We start from the raw sequence: 7,372 nt of genomic DNA, 5'->3' as shown, positions 1-7,372 counted from the left end.
TCCGAACGAGAATCACTTAACGCTCGTAAACCATTTCCGGTGTTTCCGTTCCGGCTAAAAATGCAGAACACGTCATTTATACGAGGTAATAAAACGAGACTGAGCGCATAAAATGGGGCACATGCTCAACATACTCGAGCTGACGTCACATTCGCCACCCGGTGAGATGCTGTTTCCACCACACCACCACCCGGACGACTTCCTCTTTAACCGCCTCACAGGGTCGCCCTATCTGTCGCGTCCGAAAAGGAGAACCTCACCGAGGCGGGATGTTAATTTTTAATGAATCACGTGAGATGAAAGTCTAACGTGAGATTTACGACACGGTTCGGTACGGCACGGTTGGAGCCCCTGATAAGAGCTTCAGCTCTCAGTGGGACGACTGAGAAAGGTCACCGGAAGAAGGTCGTACCCGGTTGCAAGCGGAGGAAGTGTTGGTTACTGATCATTTGGCAAAGAATTCTTTTTCTTTTTCCAACTCCCAAAAACCTAACGCTAGATTGCATACGCTCTTGAACTCAAACCGAATTGCGACGAAGTGAAACCTTGATGTTCGTTTTCCGTGTTTATGTTTGTTTCCCGTATTCCTGGTTTGCTTTTTCCGGAAGCAACCGGAGATGCCATCCAGAAGAAAAACCAACGCGGTGTGCAGCATCTTGCTTTTGGTAGAATATTTCAGTACCCATTTTCCCGGGAGGATATTTTTATGGTTACGATCCGGACATCACACACTACTTGCGTGTATTTTAGCTACAAAGGAGTGCCACGACCAGGTTTGTTGTAGCAGTAAAGTTATGTTCGTAATTGAAACTCTTTTGGAATTATTTTGAAACATTTTATACCTCCTTGACTAACTGTACTTGTTAACATACTTAGAAAATATTGAATCCACTTCCTACGTTCAGTTTAGTTTACAAGTTGTTCTAGTTTAGTTCAGCTTCACGAAACTTTAAGTTAATTAAATTAAAACTTCTACTTCATTTTCCCATCCCCGAAATAGACTGTTTAGTGTAGAAGATGCGCACTTTATTTGTACACATTCGTCGATCCCGGGTAATAGACCGTCTCATAACTCACTGCAGCCGGCGAGCGAACCGGCTGGCCTTCCCTTTTACCGTCAACGAGCGACTTAAGCTGACAAAATCCATTCGGAGTAGATTTTGAGCAGCCACTTCTTCCTCGGCCGCATCGACGTTTCCAATCAGCCGGAAAAGCTCCTCCCCGTGCAACACTTTCCTGCCTTCGCCTGTTTAATCCGCTTAAGTAAAAAGGCTAGAACAATGATGGTACGCTGTGGTGGTATGGCGTTAGCCCCACTCCTTCCCCTGGCACCTCCTCCGGGCGCTCAGTCAACGTTGATTGGCAGTGGAAAGCCTTCCTTCTTCGTCTTCGCCTCCGAAAGCGGGTATTATAAAATTCAATACCACTCAATGAAGTAGCGATCGAGAACCGGCTAAAGATGGAGCCATGTCTCGCCCGAATGCTGACGGCTTTCGCTTTGTCGTTGTTTGTGGAGGAAAGAGCGGGAAAAAATTGCGGGTCCCACAAGAACGTACGAACACGGAGAGGAATCAACGTTCTAATTTGCATCGCAAGAAAGCTTCAATTAAAATTGGGTCGATCGAACTCGACGAACGACGGAAAGCTCCCTAATCCGAAGGAAACAATGGCCAAGCTTATCGATATTCCAGTTACCCGGACCCGTACTGCTTCCGTCAGAGATGGGACGCAGCAAAATTAGGTTCCGGCTGATGTCCAGTCGAGTCCTTGTCAAAACTGAAAACTGAACCTACAAGAGGAAGGTTTGAGTAATGGCCTCGAACCTTCAGTGTCGCTTTTAGGATGATACTGTATTTCTTTATTTTCTGCCATCGATCCCTGTCCTTAAATCCGATTAGGACATCGAATGCTGGCATGTCGAGAACTTTGCTCATTTCGTTGGAAAACGAAACATAACTCTGCTTTCTTCAAAAAAGCTTCCCTTGATCCCAGATGTCCCAAAACCAGACCCCGTCCCACAATCAAACAACACTGCAGGACAAGAAGGTATCATTTTCTTGACAGCTGATATTTGACACCCACCTGGTCAGTGAAGAAAAACAACAGACTTTCCCCCCCGGAAGGTTACTGATAGGATCAACACCTGGAAAGATAAAACAATAACCAATGACTTCTCCCAACCTGTTCATTATCCCTTCGGGGGAGAAGGGTACGCTTTTGATGTGAGATAGGATACCGTTTTTTCCCGAATCGTCTCCTGCGTGGGACACTAATCCTCGTAAGTCTATCGGGTTTACCAGAAGGATTTTCACTCGCCGGTACTTCGTTTCCTTCTTTTGCCACCACAGCTGTCAAATTTCTCCTGAGGTTCGCTGGGGATCATCTTAGCTCTTCGTCACAGGTACGAACTGGTAGAGCCTACCGAGTCCCTTAAGGGAAGCCTGAGTTCCGGTTTTGTCAGACAAAAAAGCCCTCCTCGGAGGATTCGACAGAGATCCAATGAAATCAACGATGAATGTCAAGCATACAAGATGGTCAAACCCGAAAAAAACTCCAGTTTTTGGTTTCGAGTGAGCTTTAAAATCAACCCTACTCTATCGACATCTACCGTTTATGTTGCATGGACATATTTGACAGATACTTAGAAGTAAAAGCGTGTCCACTTTGAGTTTCAAAACGTACGCAAATATTGTCTACTGTCAATTTTGAAGTGAATTACCGTTTCTTTCTCTTTTATCTTCTGACACGTCAGATAAACTATTTACGAACCAACAAACTTTTTACAGTCAACAAAAACTAACAGAAAACTTTGAATACGAATTGTCAATAACTAACTTGTACGTCTCGAAACAGAAGCAGGAAAAAGAAAAAAAAGAAAAAGAAAAAAGAAAACTTTAAAACCTTCGATGAAAACCTTCATCTTGACTGGATCAAATTTGCACCAGACAACTTTTCAACTTATAAACAAAAGGAAACAAAAGGTGGAAAAGGCAATATCTGTCTGCCATTTTGTGCCCCTTTCGCATGTCCAACTTATAAGCCACTTGGTGAGCAGGAAAAATCCGAAAAGGAAAAATCAACAGTCAGATCCGTCACGCCTCGCACGGGGATGGGTAAATCTGGCTCTTTGGGCAAGTTGTGGGTTGGACTTTTGTTCTACATTTCCAATCCTATCACGTTTCAATTCGTGCCTATTTAAAAGCAAATCGTATGGGTTTGCTTGCGGGTTTGATGCTTTGGCTTTTCTTCGCCCACGTTTGGCATAACCCACATGATGGAAAACGTGGTCACACGGACGAAATCGGGTCAGTTATCTTCTGTTTGTGTTTGATCTGTTTTTATATTTTTCTTTTCTCTAAAAGGCTCTTTGCTTCAAGCTTCAGCTCTCAAGAATATTTAACCCTAAGCATGTTGCATTTGAAAATCTGAGCAACGTAGTTTTATCTGATTCAATATATTCAATGATATTTTGAACTTTCAATTTTTGCAACTAAAAACGTAGCACGGACCCATCACGATCATATTCAAAAGAAATTTATTATGTCTGCTCGCAAACCCTCGACCACATCAATCAAGTACCGTAATTATTTTTCCCTTCCAATACCTGTAAGAAAACCAAAAATAAAGCAAGCTTAAACCCAAGCAACTTCGTTCTCAATACGGTCAATCAGGTATAAATTATCCAAACAAAGCTTAACTGACCGTTAACCACCATTCATTCCGTGTCCTTCCCAGGCTGTCCATCGTGCCTTCCTAATGGGCTCTGGTTTTCCCTTTTTAACGCGCTAAATCCCCCTCCGTCCGAACGTCGCGTCGGCTTCGGCGTTGGCTATTACATTAAATCTTTCTCCCAGATTTACTCCTTACTTGTTTTGTTTCGCTGGCCGTGCAGTTCTCCACAGGTAAATCACTTCATCCATGGTCCATGAAACCATTTTTCCGTTCCATCTGCCGGCACCGGACAGCCGTTCGCTTTTATTTTTATCCCTTAGTCAGCTTCACTGCGCTTAGGTGAACGATTTTTCCCCGGGTTTTTTTGTCGTACAGCGTTACGTCCTTCGTACGCTTCTTCGGTCGCCGCATTCGCTCTTCCACAGTCGATTGAACACGCGGAAAGCTCTTCCATCATTGAGCTTACCTTACTGCTGCTGCTAAGTGACAGTTATATTGAAAGGGACCCGTTTTACCGTAACCATGCTGAATCCCATCCAGCTCGGTACAGCTTTCCGAAAGTAACGCTCTCATGGAGACGCACGGTGGCTCGTGGCAAGTACTGCGTTCGACATGGAGGCGCCTGGTCGCTCGTGCGAGGAAACTACTCGAAATGGAGACGCATGGTGATTTATTACCCGGCACGCAGTGCTTCGTTTAAATTTTTAACTTTACTTTTTGGAGCCTTCGGTAGGCGGAGGTTATACCATGTCACTTTATTTCCTATCATGCAATAGCTTGCAAACGATTTGGTTTGAAACTACCAATTCTTTACAGTTAACTTTCAATTTCGGAATTTAGATTTGACATTTAGTCTTAAAACTAATTGGAATTTATTAGTGATTTTCAATGATGTTCATCTTGCGATGAAATATTCAACACATAATTGAAATTTCGTTTGCCATCTACCGCTTCAAAAGAAACTTTGGATCTTTGTACTATAGTTTGTAGCTAATTTTATTCGAATAAACTTGATTTAAATTGGCAACACATTACATCATCAATTAAACCACAAAGCCTCCAAATAGTTACAAAAATGTTAACTTCAACCATCGATACAACATACATACATGTAAAAGCGAGGTCACCTCTTTCGATGCGATTCCACTTTTTCCTGTAAAATGTCTCGATTCCGTTGATCGGTGCTAACTTTAGCGGATTAAAACGCTCCACTACCTCTGCGTAAAAACGGGATCCGTTAGCTGGTGCGAACACGAGAGCAAACGCCCTCTCCCCCGCGCATCGATGTGGTTTTCTCACCTGATCAACCACTTTTCTTGATAAACCACTTTGATAAATGATTTCCATCGCACTCGCTCGGCGCGTTCAACAACGTTTTCCGGGGGTCGAGTTCAAACGGGCTTTAAAGGCCCTATGTAGTACCTCGTACGAGACCGTCGGTAAAGTTTATTCAACGCTTACGCCTTTTCCGTACGGTGAGAACGGCGTTGGAAAAAGTTCTTCCACAAGGTTGCACTTCAAGCGAAAAACTTTGTACCTTCCCTCGGTAATTAATAATGGTGCGCTGGTGCTGGTGGAATGGATGCATGCGGATGTACTTGTTGATTCACTGGCCGGGTTTCCCACCATTACGAAGGATGTGGATTTCAGCCCGATTTTGTTTTTCTCTCCCAGTAGAGGAAAATGCCTGATTTTTTAAAATGCCTTTCATGAAAAAGAAAACCGAATGAAATATCTTCAAATTAAAAAGCACTTATAATTTCACAAAATAAAACACCTAATTTAACCTCGTTTTTGCCCAACGCACTACAATTCATAACTACCCATTCATTCAGCTTCCAAAGCATGAATCTTATCACAAAAACAAACCACTTTTATTTTCCAACCAAAAGCCCCATTATGCCACATTAATTAAGGCAGTGACCGTTAATTATGGAAATTGAGGCCAGCAGCGGGGAAAAAGTTTTCTCCCCTTTCGCTGATGGTGGTCCACATTGTCATCCCTCCGAAGTCACGCCACTGAGATTTTTTGACCGTCATGGAAACAACTCTGCTTCAACAATCTCGTTGTTGGAACGGTCTGAAGCAAAAAAAAAAACTGTCCCACATCATATAGTTCAACCACAAAAGGTCTCAGGGCTCGATTCATTCTCCGTTTTGTGTTGTGTTGTGCTGTCTAATACGAAAAGCAAATAAACATCCCTTTCCTTCCCCCCCCACTGCCTGCCACAGAACCGCTATCAGATAGCGAAACTCCAACTGAAGAGAGACAGAGAGAAACCAAAAAATAAACTTTAAAATTTCGTAATCATACGGGTGCTAGAATTTAGTAAAGTAAGGGCTACATAGTTAGGCTAGTGGTAGGGCTCGAGACGTCGGGCGACAATTGATGAATTTCACACACTTGTAAATTTGTGTACATATACTGACAATGGGCCCCGCCGCAAATAAGGGTCTCTAGAAGGATGTGGAGAAGGGTGTGTGTGTGTGGGACTGTGTACATATTACTAACGCAAACATCCCTACCCTCCGCTCCCCAGGTCGCGACCCGAGAGTTTCGAAAACTACCAAACCCCGAAGCGGAAAACGGGCGGAAAAATGAACGAGCGGTTTATTGGTTCGAGTGGTTGCGCCCCGTGGTTGGAGTGTGTTTAAACATTTAAACACGGACCGGCCAGGGGTGGCGGCAACCGTGTGACCTGAGGGAGAAGCGGGCAAATATAATGCTTCAACCGCAGCCGTCAAACATATTAGTGATGATGAGACAACACGCACACGCCCGGAGTGGCAATTTCGCAGTACCATCACGTACGCAACACCTTTTGACAATCCCATTTCAACGTTGTTAAAACATTGCTCTTTGGAGATGAAATTACAATGAAATAAACAAATGGAGGAAAACTAACACGTAAAGACTATTGATTATTTGCACTCCCGAAACATGCCGGCAAACTGTGGGAAGCCAAAGATGAAAAGTCCTAACGGAAAGCGCATTCCAACGAGCCAATTGTAATAGATTTGCAAAACAACATAGGGAACAAATCGTTTTGTACCTCATTGGGTTTTTGTTTTCAATGTTGAATACATTTACCTATGATTTTTCTTGTCATTCGTAGGGTATATTTTTATTATTTATTAGAACGGAAACAACATGCACTTAACGCTGTAATACAAGGAAACATTTGACGTTTAACTGAACATAGTTTAAACGTAACTAAACATCTTACACCTTCAAACTAATACGTTTACATGATAGAAGTTTTACTTTGTTTTGTTGCTTTCATTTGCAAAGATCCTTACAATAATCGGTCATTCGGGCACATTAATATTTTACGAAAAAAATATTGAAATTTTAATTTTTCAATTTGGTTACTCCTTCCCTTTTTTCTAGTAGAGCAGTATTTTTCTCCCACGTACCCAACTTAAATAACTTACTTGAAATATTAAATAGCTCTTACTTCAAGATTTCCCGCTCAATGATTGTTTACCATCAATTGTCAAAAACTATAACAGAACAAGAAACGAACCCGAGCAATATAAATGTACTTTCACATCGGGGGCGTTTAATGTTTAGTTGCGTTTAAACCATGTTTAGATAGACAACAGCATTTTAATTGGACGTCAAATGTTTACTTACGGTTGGACAGTGTTCAGATGCAGCTTTACAATGTGGACTTGGACAGTGTAAATTGTAAAAATA

Source organism: Anopheles coustani, chromosome 3, assembly GCF_943734705.1.
Source record: "Anopheles coustani chromosome 3, idAnoCousDA_361_x.2, whole genome shotgun sequence".
In the NCBI taxonomy this organism is placed as follows: domain Eukaryota; kingdom Metazoa; phylum Arthropoda; class Insecta; order Diptera; family Culicidae; genus Anopheles; species Anopheles coustani.
The sequence above is the reverse complement of the archived record's forward strand: the minus strand, read 5'-3'. Positions refer to the sequence as shown.